Below are 18,216 nucleotides of genomic sequence, written 5' to 3' on the forward strand. Positions count from 1 at the left end.
AGCTGGACAGTTGATTTTTCTGTGGTTTGCTAAGGATTTCCTTGAAGCTACATGGAGTATGCGTGGAGGTAAGATTGATATTCTAAAGAAAGCTCTGTTCTGCTGCTGATGCATTACTGTATAATAGCTGGACAAATTCTTCACATGCATACACATCCCTCATTCCGAGGGATGAAGCAAAGAGGCAGTACATCCATTCTTCCTGTTGTTGCCATGCCCTACAAACACAGCAAAGGGGCTGGATGGAAGAACATATGTTTTGCATGCAGAAGATCTCCGGTTTAATCCTTGGCTCCTCTCGCTGCTCAAATGCCAAGACTAGGAAAGACCTCTCCAGGAAACCTCAGGACTGCAAGTCAAACAATTCAGTGCTGGTGTATATATACTCTCTGGGTTCTAAGGATTATGTTAGAAGATGTGGGGGCACTTCCGTAGCAAGCAGTACTGCCTATTAACGGGCCACAAATAATGTTGGCAATCCTTACAGTAAATATGAGTGTTCAGGTTTAGTTTATGTGCACCCATAACTTCCCATGTTTAAGTCTGTCAAGCAGCACATCCAATAACTGTATTCCATTTAATCTTGTACACAGTAGTCTTGTTTGGGTGTTCAGTTCATATTTTACATGAAGACAACCACACGAAGCAGCATGCTGACAATTCCCGTCTCCTCCAGTTTGTGTTTTTCTCCTTCGACTCAGCTACATTAGTCAAAATACAGCATTATAGTATTGCCTAAAGAGAAACGGAAGAACTGTGATGATCAATGGCAATACAAAATAGGAAATGCGAACCCTCATAAAAAATTATTACGGATGATTTGTGGAAAGGTTGTGGAAAGTTATATCAAAAAATCTGTGAAAATGAGAATTGAATTTCTGTATTTTGTATTTTGTACTATGCAAATTGATAAAAATTATGCATGAAGAAAATACAGCATTATAACACTGTTATAACACTGTGGCACCAAATGGCGCTGTAGAGATGAAATCGCAACTCAGTGATATTTTCAATTGTGAGCTTTACAATGGTTTTTGCAGAGTATATTCAGAGCATTTATTTATTTTTTTAGTCCTTGACAGCCTTCTGTGAGTTGCAGGGCAGCTTTCTGAAGCAAGGAGATTTCTGTACTGCTGGAGGTTCCCCAAGTGATTTAGGTGGAATCTACATATATATGAAAAATGCTGTGAAAATACATTTTTAAAAAATGTGTGTGTGTGTCATTCATTCACCATCACCATCTAGTGTCACATTTGTATAATGCACCTAAAACGTAGTTAAAATGTTATATTTGCAGCTCTATAGCTAAGTCCTTAGAACCTGGAGGCCAGCATGTCCCCACTGTCCTTCATGTGATAGTCTTCACCCAAGTGAACTGGGCACCCAGACAGGGCTAACATGAAGTGGGGGGCATTTGACATCTTATACTTTTTTGGAGGGTTATGGAACACTGACTTCTGCACAGAAACTTACTATAGCACGGGTGCAAATTATTACTATGGTAGGGAAGGGACAGGGATTGCTGACTTGCCTCTGCTGTTCCTTACTACTACTCTGACTGTTGGATTCAGTTTGACCTGATTACTCTGTCTGCAGCCTTGTATCTGCTGACAGACACCAGCTTACTTCAGATCCATGATCAAGATGCACACATTTGCAGAATTAATTGCTGTTCTGCAGACTGAGATCACTGGAGGTACTGAGATAGGTGTGTATGATACGGCTCATCTGTTGTTACTGTGTGGGAAATCCATGGATCTTAGTATGAAGAAACTTCTAACTATTATATGGTATGTATTATGGGCTGTATAACTGAACCTTCAGTAGGGGCAGGAGAACATTGGCAATGTAGATACTGCAGTTGACCATGGCTACTGTTTTCTGGGGAAAGAGAGAAACTACTGTACTTGCTGGTGCTGGAGGAGACTCTTGAGAGTCCCATGGACTGCAAGAAGATCAAACCTATCAATTCTTAAGGAAATCAGTCCTGAGTGCTCACTGGAAGGACAGATCGTGAAGCTGAGGCTCCAATAATTTGAGAAGAGAAGACTCCCTGGAAAAGACCCTGATGTTGGGAAAGATGGAGGGCACAAGCAGAAGGAGACGACAGAGGACGAGATGGTTGGATAGTGTTCTCGAAGCTACCAGCATGAGTTTGACTAAACTGCAGGAGGCAGTGGAAGACAGGAGTGCCTGGCGTGCTCTGGTCCATGGGGTCACGAAGAGTCAGACACGACTAAACGACTAAACAACAACACTGTACTTGCAGGTTTGTTTCAAGATTTGGATCTGGAACACAATATCCCATTGTTTCCCAAAAGATGGGTCACAGACAGAACTTTCTAGCAAACTCAGTCTTCAGGAACTAGGAATGGTGGCTAGGATACAAGGGCATCTGCTAGCATTTACTACCCTCCCAACTCCCTGGAAAAGACCCTGATGTTGGGAAAAATGGAGGGCACAAGGAGAAGGGGATGGCAGAGGACGAGATGGTTGGACAGTGTTCTCGAAGCTACTAGCATGAGTTTGACCAAACTGCGGGAGGCAGTGGAAGACAGGAGTGCCTGGCGTGCTCTGGTCACGAAGAGTCGGACACGACTAAATGACTAAACAACAACAACAATGAAATCCTGAGAAACTGGAGGAAGGGATAATAATCATTGCTTTTTAAGACACAAGTCATTTTTACACATATACTGGAAGAAGCAGTATAGATCTAATTCACAGCTCTCATGACTTGACAATGCCACAGCACATTTTTGAATGAAGCCTGAGCAAAAGGAGGTTTGCCTTTCACTTAAGAATCTACATGCTTGCTCCCAGGCCTTGCATATTTTCATTGGCACAATTCCCTTTAGGCGACACAGGGTGTGGACGAAGTGGGAAAGCAGGTAATTAAACAAAGCCCATGCAGTGCTGGACATATTGGGTTGTTTTTTTTAAAAAAGACTATGCCATTTTAGTGCCAGCACCAAAGAAATCATTACACTCATTGTATATCTACAGGATGCTGTCTGGCACAACTGTACTGGGGGCAAACGGCTTCATGAACAGTTTGTGCTTTCCTGGAGATTACCTTAAAACTTGCTTGCTGTGATCTTGATGAATGAAGCTGATTATATCGGGCTAGGCACCACATGTTTGAAAGCAGTTTCAGACTCTGAGACTTCAGAGAATCAGTTGTGGCTTGTTTGTTTCATTTGGTGTCACTAACGTGGCTTGGAAGACATGTCCGGGGTTTGCAAGAGACCACTTGTGAACTGGATCCGTGCTTATCTGCACCAGTGAGAGACTGTGGTGGGGAGAGTAGGCTAACAATAGCACCCCTTGTGACCACAGGGACATGCAGTGTAGATGGTGCGTATAAAGAGTTCCTTGGCTAAGGTGGCTTTCTCACGTCTATATACTTGTGGCTTTCTGGCTGTGCTTGGAGCTTCAGGCCACATCAATCACCAGCCCTGCCTTTGACCGACTCCATCTTGTCAGAAGAATAGGAGGCTTCCCCACCCCTAGATTCTGTGCTAACCACCAATTTATCCCACCTTAACCTCAAGGCCTCAATGCTGCAATCAAGGCTGAACTGTGGTCAAGTTCACAACTGTACTGCAGAAGCATCAATGTTAGATTTTCACGTGGATTGAGAGCAGTGGCATGCGGTGAAATTTTTTAGCAGGAGAACAGTTAGGGCCACAGGCACCAGCTTGCAAGGGTGAATGGGGGGCAGGATGATGTTGTGACATCTTGATGTTGCATGTGTATGCATCACATCTCCCTTCCTAAGTCAGACAGAAGCTTCCTGAGCTTTGGGAAGGAGGTACCTGGGCTCTGACAGGATGCTGGAGCCCTCCTGCCTCCTCCCCATTTGGGAAGGTGGAAGGAGGGCTCTTGGGCCTGTTGGCAGATGCACTGAGTTGCTCCCAACATTGGGGGGGGCGTTGTGCATGCATGACGTCACACGTGCTGCCTCCCAACCTGATTTAACTGCAATTAGCAGGGAAACTTAGTCTGGATGTTCACACGTTAGAATTGGAGCATTTACTGTAGGAATTCCATGTCCAAAGGGACAGGCTTGCAGAATCTACTCTATTCCTAGAACTCCAGGAGGACGGTGTAGAAATTTTAATAATAATAATAATAATAATAATAATAATAATAATAATAATAATATAATTTCCAATGAAGCATATGGATTTGAATTTTCTTGCACCTTTTTACACTGGTACATTGAATTATACGCTGATACAAATCATAATTGTTTTTATTATTTATTAGTATTTTTATTTTAAGATGTCACAGATTTGGTCTTGTTCTCTTAAAAAGCCATTGAAGATAGTGAGAATCAACGTATTTTCATAGAATCATAGCGTTGGAATAGACCACAAGGGCCATCGAGTCCAACCCCCTGCCAAGCAGGAAACACCATCAGAGCACTCCTGACATATGGTTGTCAAGCCTCTGCTTAAAGACCTCCAAAGTAGGAGACTCCACCACACCCCTTGGCAGCAAATTCCACTGTCGAACAGCTCTTACTGTCAGGAAGTTCTTCCTAATGTTTAGGTGGAATCTTCTTTCTTGTAGTTTGGATCTATTGCTCCGTGTCCGCTTCTCTGGAGCAGCAGAAAACAACCTTTCTCCCTCCTCTATATGACATCCTTTTATATATTTGAACATGGCTATCATATCACCCCTTAATTTTGTGGCAATGAATTAATTTTGTGGCAATGAATGCTAGAAGTGTGAATTGCGTTAAGAAACGTTCCCTTTTATTTGCTATAAACCTTCTTCCAGTCAGGTTCACTGAATTACTTGATAATCGTGGCTCCACCTTAATGACTTTATCTAGCTTTCTGAATTGCTTTGATATTATATAGTCCTGCTCATTGTTAGAAACACAGTTGTTGTTGTTGCACAAGATAGCTTAATCCAAAATCCACTGGGTGCGGAAAGGCAAGAACACCTAGTTTCAGTGGGAATGGCTTGTTAGTTTCAAGTCATGCTTGAAGAAAGAATATCAACAAGACACACACAGAGAGAGAGGGGGGGTTATGTTCTTATTGCTTAAGGCCAGTGAAGATTTTTTACAGATGACTTGAGCTAAATGCCAGAATCTTAATTATTTGGGACAAATTCAAAAAAGGTAGTTGTTGTCGTTGTTTTCACTGCAACAGATGAGGAATCTGATGGAGTATTATTTGGGACTCTTAATATTTCCTGCACTCGTATTCTGGCAGTGTTTTTTCATGAAATAATAAAACAACTTACATGATGCGAGTGTCCTATCTAGAAGTTTGTTCGTAAGTCACAGTTAAAAAGCTTTTCTGACTCCTTTTGCATCACTTATCACTTCAGGGAACAACTAATATGAGGCAAGAATATTCACAGATATCCTAAGAATACCAATTTTGTCCTCAATGGAAAGTTGGCTCATGAATCTCAATTACCAATTAAAAAGAGTAAAATGTCCACCTTTTGGAATGAAAAGAAAAATCACATTAATATTTGTGATGTGCTGCTTAGAAAAGCAGAACTATTCAATTAAAGCAACTTTAAAGGAAATATCCAAACCACTGAAAGCACAGCTGAATCTGTTAAAATTGTACTCAGAGATGAGTAAGACTCTCCTTTACTGAGCTCTGTATGGGGGCTCAATAATCAAGTGAATAGTGACTGAAGAGTCTTTCCCACACTTCCAGGCAGACTTGTGATGTTAACTCCACCAGTTCGATCGGCATAGCTGTCAACTTTTCCCTCTTCTTGTGAGGAATCCTATTTGGAATAAGGGAATTCCCCTTAAAAAAGGGGAAACATTGACAGCTATGTAGATCGGGCGTCCACAAAGCATCGTGTTTTTATGAACTTAATAGCTCTATGTTTTCCCTATGTTTCTCTAGGTCCATGAGCTTTGCAAAAAGTGAGAATTTCAAAAAAATGTTGCCCCCAGAGCACTGAAGCATTCTAATTCTTGTTGTTAAAAAACATTATCAGGTGGTTGTTTTTTTCAAAAGTTAAAAGTTTCATTATTATTATTTTATTTTTAATCCTATGATGCTCTGCTTTTACAACAGCAGCAACAACAACAAAACAACAACAACAGCAACAACAACAACAACAACAACAACAGTACTCATCACAACTTCATAGGCAACATTTAAGACAGAATTCCCAGAGTTCAGTGGGAATAGCAAATTGACAGTTAAACTACTCTGAGAATTATAGCTCTGTAAGGGGAATAGGGGGACGCGGGTGGTGCTGTGGGTTAAACCACAGAGCCTAGGGCTTGCCGATCAGAAGGTCGGCGGTTCGAATCCCCACGACGGGGTGAGCTCCCGTTGCTCTGTCCCAGCTCCTGTCAACCCAGCAGTTCGAAAGCACATCAAAGTGCAAGTAGATAAATAGGTACCACTCCAGCGGGAAGGTAAACAGCGTTTCCGTGCACTGCTCTGGTTCACCAGAAGCAGCTTAGTCATGCTGGCCACATGACCCGGAAGCTGTACGCCGGCTCCCTTGGCCAATAAAGCGAGATGAGCGCTGCAAACCCAGAGTCGGTCACGACTGGACCTAATAGGCAGGGGTCCCTTTACCTTTAAGACAGCTACAAATTTTAAAGCCTATTGGAGGACAAAAACAAGCATTGGAAATGCCAGTGTGAAACTGCAGAGTTTAAGAAAATAAACCCTCCTCTTCTGCCTGTGTGTGGAAGGGAGGATGGCGGTGTATTTTATTTCTCTTACTTCAAATTACGGTAAGCCAGTTCTGCTGCGGGGCCCTGGACCTCTTCCCCAAACAGCACTCTGGTGGCATCACTGAATGGATACTGAAATGAGAGCATTAATCTTAACTTTTGATTTCAATATAAACTTCATATAGTGTACTGTTTGGGCAAAAACATGTTGAGCCACCCCTGTTTTTTTTTTGTAAATGTGCAGGAAACTAATAGTTTCCCAATTATGTTTTAGGGCAAGGAGCCATAGCTCAGTGGTAAGGCAGATGCTTTTCGTGCTTGTCATGGTCACTTGTGACATCTTCAGCTGAAGGTAGCAGGTGATGGGAAAACACGAGCCTCTGCTCAGAGGGCTGCTGCCAGTCACAACAATAAATACTGGGCTAGACGGGCAGATAAACTGACCTGCTTTCGGGCAGCTTGGAACGCGTGCGTTTCCTTTTGCAGGAGTTGGAGACTTGCAACAAAAAAGATACTTCATGAGTCAATGCTTCCAAGGATTGATTTATGCAACTGCTGACCTCCCTCTTGATAACACATGACCTCATTTATCATTTCAGTCACGACACATACTTTTCTCTGTCCTTACTTGAACCTGGCAGGCTTCTTTGTCCAAGCCACTGTTTAATGAATTAGCCTGCAGTCAGGCTTATCTGATTTTGAAGAAACTTGTGCATCAATTACAAACGGAATTGTGTTTCAACGGCTGGTCCAAGTCATGCAAATCTAGATCTGTTCCTGATGCACTTCCAATTGAGCGTTCATAGGGTGGTTACATTGGCCAACATTCCTCTCAAGGTAATGAATTATTATCCACGTTTTTACTAAAGCAACTGCCAAAAGATCTTCTTTGATCAGAATTACTTTGGGGGGTTTTTTGGGGGGAGGGGGAACCTGTGAATATTACCATTTACCTTGAAGGTAACTAACCTCCAACCAGTGGCGTAGCGTGGGGGGTGCAGGGGGGGCCGGCCGCACCGGGCGCAACATCTGGGGGCTAAGGTTAGGGGCGCAAATCCACAGGTTAGGGGGCACAAATCCACGGGTTAGGGGGCGCAAATTACTTGCCTTGCCCCGGGTGCTGACAACCCACGCTATGCCACTGCCTCCAACTGTTGTTACTGAACTCTCATCAGCCCATAGTAGTCCAACAGTACTTGCAGGACACCAAATTAATCATCCCAAACATTTATATTCTGTGTTCTGTCCTTTATTAAAAACACACACAAACACACACTTCTGCGTATCCTGTACATCAAGACAAAAGAGCAAGCATCTATTTTCAGATACCCCAATATTGCCAAACTATATGAGTAGGGTTGGGCGAATCTGTTGATTTCAGTTTCCCTTGATTTTTCATTTTTCCAAACTGGAAGATCAGTTCTCCACATCTCCACATTTCCACATTACTTTGAGATTTTATATTTTAAAAAGTCTGTGTGAAAGTCCTCCTTCACAAGTAGCCGGGCTGTGAATGCAGCAGTAACTCAACTGCTTTACAGAGTCCTGGTGGCAGAAGTGGGGAGTTACAATTATTCTATTAGATAAATTTGATGATGATGATACATTTATTTATACTCTGCTTTTTCCCCTGCGGAACTCAAAGTAGCTTACATATAAAAACAAGAATGGCTAAAAACACAGAAGAAACAATCAATTAAGAACCATTAAACATTGATATAATTAAAACTATATGCATATATAAAATCTTGTTTAAAATATACAAATACAGTGGACCCTCTGGATACAAATGTCATTCATTCCAGGGGCCCGTACATACCCCGAAAAATCTGCAAGTAGAGGTGCCGCTTCTGTGCACGTGCGTGACACGATAGAGCATTTCTGCGCATGCGCGCGCAGCAAAACCCAAAAGAATACACTTCTGGGTTTGCTTCGTTCACAACCCAAAAGTTACATTACCCAAGGGTCCACTGTAATTAAATAAAAATGGCACCAGCATGGCACCAGTCCTTTCATTGAAAGCAGTCAGTTCCCCTAAGCCTGTCAGAGCAAGAACGTCTTCACCAGGACAACAAAGAAGAAGCCAGTCTAGCTTCTCCAGGGAGAGAGTTCCAGAATCTGGGAGCAGCTCCCAAGACAGCCATTTCCCGCATCCCCACCAAATGTGCCTGTGAGGGTGGCATTGACAGAAGAGCCTCCCTTGATAATCCCAGGTTTGTCTCCTAGATGACCTTTTAAAAATGACACCACATTCAGATTCTGCTTGTGCAGGTGAAGCTGTGCTAGTCCACTTTTTTTTTTAATAGCGAAAAGCAGAGAAAAAGACCCATGCTAAGCTAACCAGAGGCAGGGCAGATCCAGATGGCTGAGGATAGGATGGCACCTCTGTTGGTTTCTGTATGCAGAGAACACTGAGTCTAAGGACTCAGCTATGCAGCTGCAAATAAAATGTTTAAAGTGTGTTTTAAGTGCAATATGCAATGTGACACTAGATGGCGGCGATGAGCCTTATGGAAAATTCGATGTATTTTCAGAGCGGTTTTTATATGTGTTTGTTGTTGTTATTTAGTCATTTAGTCGTGTCCAACTCTTCGTGACCCCATGGACCAGAGCACGCCAAGCAATCCTGTCTTCCACTGCCTCCCGCAGTTTGGTCAGACTCATGTTTGTAACTTCGAGAACACTGTCCAACCATCTCGTCCTCTGTCGTCCCCTTCTCCTTGTGCCCTCCATCTTTCCCAACATCAGGGTCTTTTCCAGGGAGTCTTCTCTTCTCATGAGGTGGCCAAAGTATTGGAGCCTCAGCTTCATGATCTGTGCTTCCAGTGAGCACTCAGGGCTGATTTCCTTCAGAGTGGATCGGTTTGATCTTCTTGCAGTCCATGGGACTTTCAAGAGTCTCCTCCAGCACCATAATTCAAAAGCATCAATTCTTCGGCAATGAGCCTTCTTTATGATCCAGCTCTCACTTCCATATGTGTCTAGATTCCACCTAAGTTTAGCCAAAGCACTCTTTGGAGAATTCTCTGTCTGGGAGAAACACAGCAATGTGCTACGGCTGCTGCCTCTGTGGTCTGACTCCCCGCCCTTCCCATTTCTGTCTTCAACAGTGAGAGAAAAAATGAAAGTGCCAGAACTGAGGTAGCCACAGAGCTCTCCCGTATTTGACTGTCGGATGAGCACACACTGTGAGCGGACAGAGAGGGAAAGCAGCCATTTGTATTGAATGGCGGTGATAGGGGTAGGTGACACAAGAAGTGATGGACAAGCCATCCTTATGATATTTATTTCCCAGCCTCCTTGCTGTATCCACATGCTTTTTAGAGCATTAACGACCACAGCATTCATTGCCTCTTGATTTAGATCTTGCTCAGAAAGCAAACCACAGGAAATGCAAAACCACATTCTCACTTTGTCATGCAGTTGGTTGAAAGTTAGCTCAGAGAAGGAAGATGATCACACAGACGTGAGTCAAACAAAACACTGTTTCTTTACTCCCACCCCCACAATATTATGGCTGAATTCCCCCTCCATTTTCAACTGTCTGGTTCATTTACTCTGCGATCAAGAACACAGGATTTGGTGCCGAGTAAGATAATGGAAGCTGTACGCCGGCTCCCTTGGCCAATAAAGCGAGATGAGTGCTGCAACCCCAGAGTCAACCATGACTGGACCTAATAGTCAGGGGTCCCTTTACCTTTACCTTTAAGATAATACTTACAGGCTGCTTTTAAACCAGCAATTGTTATCTGGCGATTTCTGCATTAAAAAAAAATAAAGTTCAGAAACGACTTGATCTGATAATAGTGGGCACATAAATGTGCAGCATGTATACACAAACTTTTTCAAGAACACATTTCACTTGCACATGCAGACTGCAGTATGTTTATGCCTTATCTTTCACAGTAATGTATCCAGTTGTAGGTGGTCCTAAGTAACAATCCTAGGGATATTTACTCTTAATCCCATTGGTTATTCAGTAGGGATTACTGTCAAATTTATAAGAACATAAGAAGAGCCTGCAGCATCAAGCCAATGACACATCTACTCCAGCATCCTGTTCTCACAGTGGCCAACCTGTGGAAGCCTCAAAGGAGGACGTGGGCACAGCAGCACATGTCCCTCTTGCGATTCCCAACACCTGGAATTCGGAGGCATGCTGCCTCAGACATGGAGCCAGAGCACTGTGGTCATCTTTAGTAGCTATTCATAGCCTTTACCTCCATGAATTTGTCTAATCTACTTCTAATCCAAATTGGTGCCCATCACTGCTCCATAATTTTAACTATGTCCCAAGGAGGTGTTTTTGTCTTTCCCGAATCCCTCAACATTCTACTTCATTGCACCTCCACGAGTCCTAGAGTTATGAGGGAGGAGGAAAACTTTTCTCTGTGCACTTTTTCTAAGTCCTGAATAACTGCATGCGCTTCTATCATGTTGCTTCTCTCAAGTACTTGGGCACACGATAGCTTTCACACTGGCAGTTCCTAGCAATGCTAATAATTTCTATGGTGCTGTTGCTGTGTGTGGAATTGCAACTGACTCTTCGCTCTTTGGGGATCTTCTCAGTTTGTATATCCCTCTGTCTCCTGTCCATATAAGCAGTTATGGTATGGCCATGCAGTCTGGGAAGGGACACTTCACCTGAATATGCCATTGCTTTCATCTATTTTCCTCCAGTCAATTTATATATATACAGTCATACCTCATGTTACGTCTGCTTCATGTTACCTTCTTTCAGGTTATGTCCCGCGGCGACCCGGAAGTACCGGAAAGGGTTACTTCCGGGTTTTGCTGCTTGTGCATGCGCAGACATGCAATATGACATCATGTGCATGCGCAGAAGCGGCGAATCACAACCAGTGTGTGAACAGATGCACCGCTGCAGGTTGAGTTCTTTTCATGTTGCGAACGGGCCTCCGGAACGGATCCCATTCGCAACCAGAGGTACCACTGTATATGTTTGTGTGTGTGTGTGTGTGTGTGTGTGTGTGTGTGTTTGTTTGTGTACAATTTCTCCTGGAGCATTTTCTAATTTGTGGTAAAGCACTTTTTATTTAGGCCATGCTCCATGATTACAATAACTTCTTTAAGAAGTGGGCTAAGTGTTGGCACTAATTAACAGCTTGCCAGGCAGGGGGGAATATGTGGTGCTAAAAGGTGCTGACTGAAAATTACCTAATTCTCAGACCTGGGAACACCATCCCAAAGGACTTACCGTACATCTTGTTGTCACTTGGTTTCAATATTGTCTAACAACCAGTCCATCACTGCATCCAGACACTCCTCTGGGGGCCTGCATGCTCTCACCTGTCTCAGGTGACATGGAGAAATAGATCTGGGATTTATCTGCATATTGACACTATTCGCTCACCTTTAAGGGGTGCTTACCTGATGTCACACACCCTGCAGATTTCCCATGTTCAGCTTCCTTCACCCACATCCTCAAATAATCTAACTTTTTAGTGAAATTTAACAGCTGCAACATTTCCCCAGGTGTGGGCAGCCTTTCACACAGCTATGGATTCTATGGATTCATGGAGAGAAACCATTTGTCAATTTCACCTCATCCTCCCCCCTTCAACAAGCAGCTGGACTTGCTGCAGTAATGGTGGGGGGAAGTCTTCTCGGTTTCACTTTGCAAAAATGTGCCCTGCTTCTGTCTAATATATCTGCCCTTTGGGAGGGAAAAAAAATCCCATATTCTCCTGCACCTGGAACAATGATGGTAGCCAGGGCTCAAGCAGGAAGGCAGCTGGAATTTCCACAGCGACAGCAGGAGAACAGGAGAAGGGAGGATAAAGTTTTCTAAGAAGCCGCAGTAGCAGGCCTTGTAGTTAAGGGGTTGGGGTAGGGTCATGTCTCCAATGCAACAGTCGCTCTGTGAAGAAAGTCTATTGCACAAGGGATGGAAATTGTACAGTTACCACCTATCAGAGCCAATAGTAGACTATTCAGAGTTAGCTGCTTTTTTAAGTTTCCTGATTCATAGGTCTTCATCATAAGGGTTGGCTGGCAAAAACTTACAGGCGGGTGAAATAAATGTTTCATTTCCCCAAACATGAGAGTTTCTTTCTTTTAACTCCTTCGCAAGACTGATAGTCATCAGGTACCACAAGGGAAAGTTGAAAGGGACTTTGAAGAGAGAGTGAAAGCTTTGAGAGGTAAATGGGTGGGGTCCACGCAGTCCACCCAGTGAGAGCTGTTTGACATTGGAAGACTCCCAAGAGAGGTGGTAGACTCTACTTCCTTGGAGGTTTATAAGCAGAGATTGGATGGACATCTGTCATATATTATCTAGCTTAGATTCCTGCATTGCAGGGGGTTGGACTAAATAGCCCTCAAGGACCCTTCCAACTCTACAATGCGATGATTCTTCAATTCCCCACTCCCTTTCCTGAGTGGTGAAAGAACAAGCAAACAAACAAACCAGAGGAAGTGTAAGCTATTTCCTTTTCACGAAAGCCATAAAGCTGACTCAGGGCCATCGTTTTTCTTCTTAAAATTTGAGTTCAGCAGCAGCCTGGACAACAATACCCTCCATTTTAATGTCTTCCATATCCGGTTCACATCTCTGGTGTATTATGTACAAGGATTTATTTTCTTCTAGGCATGGGGGTCTGTCTGCGAGATGCAACAACAGCAGAAGTGCTGGAAGCATCTCTGACAGCTGAGTTATGGGAGTGAGAGGATGATTGGAAAAGGGAGCAAAACAGGGGAGGTTTGAGACAGTGGGCAACCAATTAATGTATCTTAATGCAGCCCAATCAAAATGGCAGGCAATTTCTGCCAGTCGCTGATGCTTCTGCACAAAAGCTAATAGATTCTCCGAAGCGCATTGAGGAAGGGGGAAGCGCTTTTCTCTCCTTTTGTTCCTTTAACAAGAGAGCCTTGGGAAGAATAGTCCGTCACTGAAAACAGATTCAGTGTTTCCAGACTTCAAAGAGCACAGGTTTCTTTAACATTAACAAGCTTCAGCTTTTGTATCTCACAGTGAAAGGACATTTTGCATCGCTCAAAATCCTTTGGGGATGTGGCTGCATTTACTCAGCATGTTAACTGCAAAACAATGCAGAATTTAGATTATTGTGGGTGTCTTCTGTCAAAAAAAAAAAAAAGCATGGAGCAAAAAAGCAGGAGGGTGATTATTCATTCTTTGGGGAGCGACTGAGAATGTGTAAAAAAACAGGGACTTCCTTGGAAAAATCTCAATCTTCCCCACCAAGAAGACCCTAATTAAAATGAGAAGAGACCAATGAAACAATCTGCATCTTTGTTCTTTTCCTGGTCTCTGAGTGCACACTTTCTCGTTTCTGTCTTCATTACGGGCAGTGCTTTAGTTTCACATCAGCCCTCTTGTAAGGGGGTACCACCTGCCTGCTTTTATGAAACTGTTGAGCAACTGAAAAATATTAGGTTCACTAGGTCAGCCTAGAGGCATAATAAAAATACTGAAAGTCATCCCCCCCCCCCTCTTCATTTTTGGAAAAAGCTATCTGTAAATTAGAGCTGCACTAACTGTTCATCCATTAACATGTTCAAAGGGTGGGAAAATGGTGCTTTTGGGTGCTTTCGGTCACTATTCTCACTGCTGTGTCTGTGGGTTTGTTTGTTTGTTTGTTAAGGACTGCTTCCTAGGGTGATCCCATCCAAAACCAATTGCCCTCATTCTGATTTTTGTTTTTAACTTGTTTTTCACCTTTTTATGTCTTTACTGATTGGTTTTATGTTCTAATTGTCGTAAGCCACTTTTGATATCTTTTTTGTGGTACAGTGGCGTATATGTGTTTGGATTTGATATCCCGCTTTATCACCACCCGAAGGAGTCTCAAAGCAGCTAACACTCTCCTTTCCCCTCCTCCCCCACAACAAACACTCTGTGAGGTGAGTGGGGCTGAGAGACTTCAGGCAAGTGTGACTGGCCCAAGGTCACCCAGCAGCTGCAGGTGGAGAAGCGGAGACGCGAACCCGGTTCACCAGATTACAAGTCTATCGCTCTTTACCACTACACCATACTGGCTCTCGTGTGTGGATATATGTATGTGTGTGTGTGTGAATATATATAAAATAAAATCCTGAATATCCCCCCTCCAGTGTAGACAGCAATAGCCCAGTTCATATATGCAATCTAGGTACAATGAATGTGTTGAGGTGAGAGGTTTGCCTTGCCCCTGACGTGGTCCCATAGCTGGTTGTGTGAACAGACCCAACACATCATTTACAGGTTGCACAAAAGTAGGGTCTGTTCACGCAACCAAAATCCGATTCCTCGTAATGTACCCATTCATGATACACACAGGTCCCGCTATCTGCCTGCTTGTTGTGTGAAAATTCATCTTTCCAAACATAAATAATTATGCCCAAACCTTGCTGTACACACTGCACATTCAGCCAGAGTTTGCCCACTTCTTCCAAAATAGCAGATTTTTACCCCGTAGTGGTCTCTTTCTGCAAGGGCAGTTTGGTCCAGTTCCAGGTGACTTCATCTCAGTAGGTAACCCATTTGGTACCTGTCAGAGCTGCCACCCAGTCCCAGCTCACATAGGACCAAGTCCACCAGCGTTCACTTTATAAGAGTCTTTATTAAGTTACAGGTTTCATTTCCGAACTGCAGCGTGCAGCTCTACACCTTCTGCCCTAGGTCGGCGAAGACCCGTCTGAGTCCCCGCCTCTTGCACACCAGCTTAATACCCTAGCCTTGCTCCACCTCCTTCGCCTCTCCCTGCGTCTCTGGGTCCTTCTGCCCCCCTGGGCCTCCTCCCTTCTACTCTCCTCTGACGCTGACCCCCCTGATCCTTCTGCCTCCTTGCGGCGGGCTTTGGGACCTGGCTCACTCTCCGGGCTGCTTACTGCTCCAGCTTCCGCTGCATTTGAACTTGGCGCGCGCGCCCAACTCTCTACTTTCCTCTTAACCGTTGCCTCGCTCTCTGAGGAGGGCGTGACCACCCCTGACTCGTGCCCTCCCTCCTGCTGACAGCCTCCGGAACCCGATGCCTGTCTACCTTCCTCCCTGCTGCTCTCAGTCTTGAGCGTGGGTCCCGACTTCCAGCTGCTGCCGCCCTCAGTTATGAGCGTGGGTCCCGACTTCCAGCTGCTACTCTCTGAATCTCCTCTGTTCCCTTCCTCCTGGGGTGTCCCCCCGGAACCCCCCCTTGCTCTGCTCACTGGGGCTCCCTTTTGGGAGTCCTCTGACTCACTGCTTAGGCTTGGAGATCTCGGGTCGTCATCATCACTCATTTTCCCTTCGGATTCCTCCCCCTCGCTCTCTGCTTCCTCCCTTCTCTGCGTCTCTGCTCCTGAACCCCTGACAGTACCCAATAAGCCAACAGGTGCAATGTTATGCAGTCAGCTCTAATACTAATAGTAAGGTTGTGTAAAATGGAGACTTTCTATGTAGTCCGCACACAAACTATATCTATTGCATATTTTTTTGCCCCTGAAACGTGCTTAAGAGACTGGTTTCATTACAGAAAATTAAAATGTGTTGTAGATTGATTACTTCAGTGTGTCCATTTGAAAATAGATGTAGGTGGTCTCAGCTACTAGCATCACAATCTTCTCTTCCTTCTTCATGTACGTCTGGGCATGAACAGAGAGCAGAAAACATGCATGACCTAATCAAGGGGAGGGTTGTCAAATGCATATTTTGCAACTGCACCCACCCTTCTCGGTAGCAGGTGCTGGAAACTAGACTGAAAGCAGCAGGCTGTGGATGAGCGTGGATTATTCCAGATTGGGGGGAAAACTGTATTTTTGTGTTATAACTGTATTTTTGTGTTATAACTTGATTAGTGTGTTTGCAGCCTAAAGTACAGCAGTTGTTGTATCTGAAATATGTCCTTTTTTATTATTTCATCAGAATATTGATAAGTGTCATCTTTTTTCAACATTTTTTATTAAAGATTTCTTGGTTTACAAAAGTATGTGCTTTTTTCAAGTTACATTTTCTATAAATCAGTTTCATTTGTTGAGACATTAGTGTTACAATTAGGAAGAAAAGGGGAGGAGGTGGAGGGGGCCATGGTGAGTGGGGGTAGGGTGGGGTGGCATTGCTTCTGTTCTACTTACAGTGGTGCCTCGCAAGATGAAAAGAATCCATTCTGTGATTCTCTTCGTCTAGCGGTTTTTTCGTCTTGCGAAGCAAGCCCATTGACGGATTAGCGGATTAGCGCTATTAGCGGCTTTTAGCGGCTTATCTGCTGATCGGATCAGCTGATAAGCGGCTTAGCGGCTTAGAAAAAGGGGGAAAGGGGGGGAAATCAGCAGGAACTCGCAAGACATTGTCGTCTTGTGAAGCAAGCCCATAGGAAATTCATTTTGCGAAGCACCTCCAAAACGGAAAACCCTTTCGTCTAGCGGGTTTTCCGTCTTGCGAGGCATTCGTCTTGCGGGGCACCACTGTAATCTATGTGTGGGGTTTTGTGTCGGCATCGCTTGTGCGGGTTCTCTTTACTATTCTCTTGTATTCCTTTGGTGACGAGACAGGTTGGGGTTGACCTAGGGCAGCCTTTCTCAACCTGTGGGTCCCCAGATGTTGTTGAACTACAACTCCCATCACCCCTAGCTAGCAAGACCAGAGCTCAGGGATGATGGGAGTTGTAGTCCAACAACTTCTGGGAACCCACAAGTTGAGACCCGCTGGCCTAGGGTATGGTTGTTTGTTTGTGATTAGCTGTGGTGAACTTTGTTTTCATGTGTGAGTGGGGTTTTTTTTTTTATCAAGTTAGCCAGATTGATTCATATGCTGTTAGTGGATTCTTGTCGTTGTCTTGTTGGGCTGTGTATGTGATAAAGGGGAGCCATACCAGGGTGAAGGCGTCTTCTTCTATTTGTTCCCGTGTCAGTTACAGTTTATTGGTTAGTTTTTCTAATAAGGCTGTTTTCCATACAGTGGTGCCTCGCAAGACGCAATTAATTCGTTCCGCAAGTTTTTTCTTCTTGCGAGTTTTTCGTCTTGCGAAGCACGGTTTCCCATAGGAATGCATTGAAAATCAATGTGTTCCTATGGAGACCGTCCGGGGACAGAGGGGAAGCGCCGCGCGCCTTCCCCTCTGTCCCAGGATCTGTTTAAAGCAAGGGGCGGCGGGGAGAAGATTGCTTCTCCCCGTTGCCTGCCCCGCGATCTCCGGGGACAGAGGGGAAGCGCCGCGGGCCTTCCCCTCTGTCCCCGGACCTGTTTTAAAGCAAGGGAAGGGGCAGCGGGGAGAATCGCTTCTCCCCGTTGCCGCCCCTTGGTTCAAAAGGGGTCCGGGGAGAGAGGGGAAGGTGCGCGCAGAGATTGCGGGGCTGGCAACGGGAAGAAGCGATCTTCTCCCCGCCGCCCCTTGCTTCAAAAGAGGTCCGGGGACAGTGGGGAAGACGTTCTGCACTTCCCCGCTATCCCCGGAGCTTGCGGGGCAAGCTTCATTTTGCGAAGCAAGCCCATAGAGAAATGTGTCTTGCGAAGCGGCTAAGAAAGTGAGAAACTCCTTCATCTAGCGAGTTTTTCGTCTTCCGAGGCGTTCGTCTTGCGGGGTACCACTGTACTATTTGAT

The 18,216-nt window shown here is 44.5% G+C and overlaps 1 protein-coding gene and 1 long non-coding RNA gene across 3 annotated transcripts in view; one reads left to right on the forward strand and one right to left on the reverse strand.

The window, feature by feature from the left end:
• The window catches only part of LOC309540360, an 18,015-nt gene extending 10,439 nt beyond the window's left edge, over positions 1 to 7,576 (reverse strand). Inside the window, exons 1-2 of the long non-coding RNA XR_014223216.1 lie at positions 7,127 to 7,576; positions 6,732 to 6,814 (exon numbers count right to left, since the gene is read on the reverse strand). This is a non-coding gene — a long non-coding RNA (uncharacterized lncRNA). The remainder of the gene's footprint in view (positions 1 to 6,731; positions 6,815 to 7,126) is intronic.
• The window catches only part of TET2 (tet methylcytosine dioxygenase 2), a 78,525-nt gene that overhangs the window by 27,193 nt on the left and 33,116 nt on the right, over positions 1 to 18,216 (forward strand). The window lies entirely within an intron of this gene.

The sequence above is a fragment of the Podarcis vaucheri genome, assembly GCF_965113315.1.
Source record: "Podarcis vaucheri genome assembly, chromosome: 9".
NCBI lineage: Eukaryota > Metazoa > Chordata > Lepidosauria > Squamata > Lacertidae > Podarcis > Podarcis vaucheri.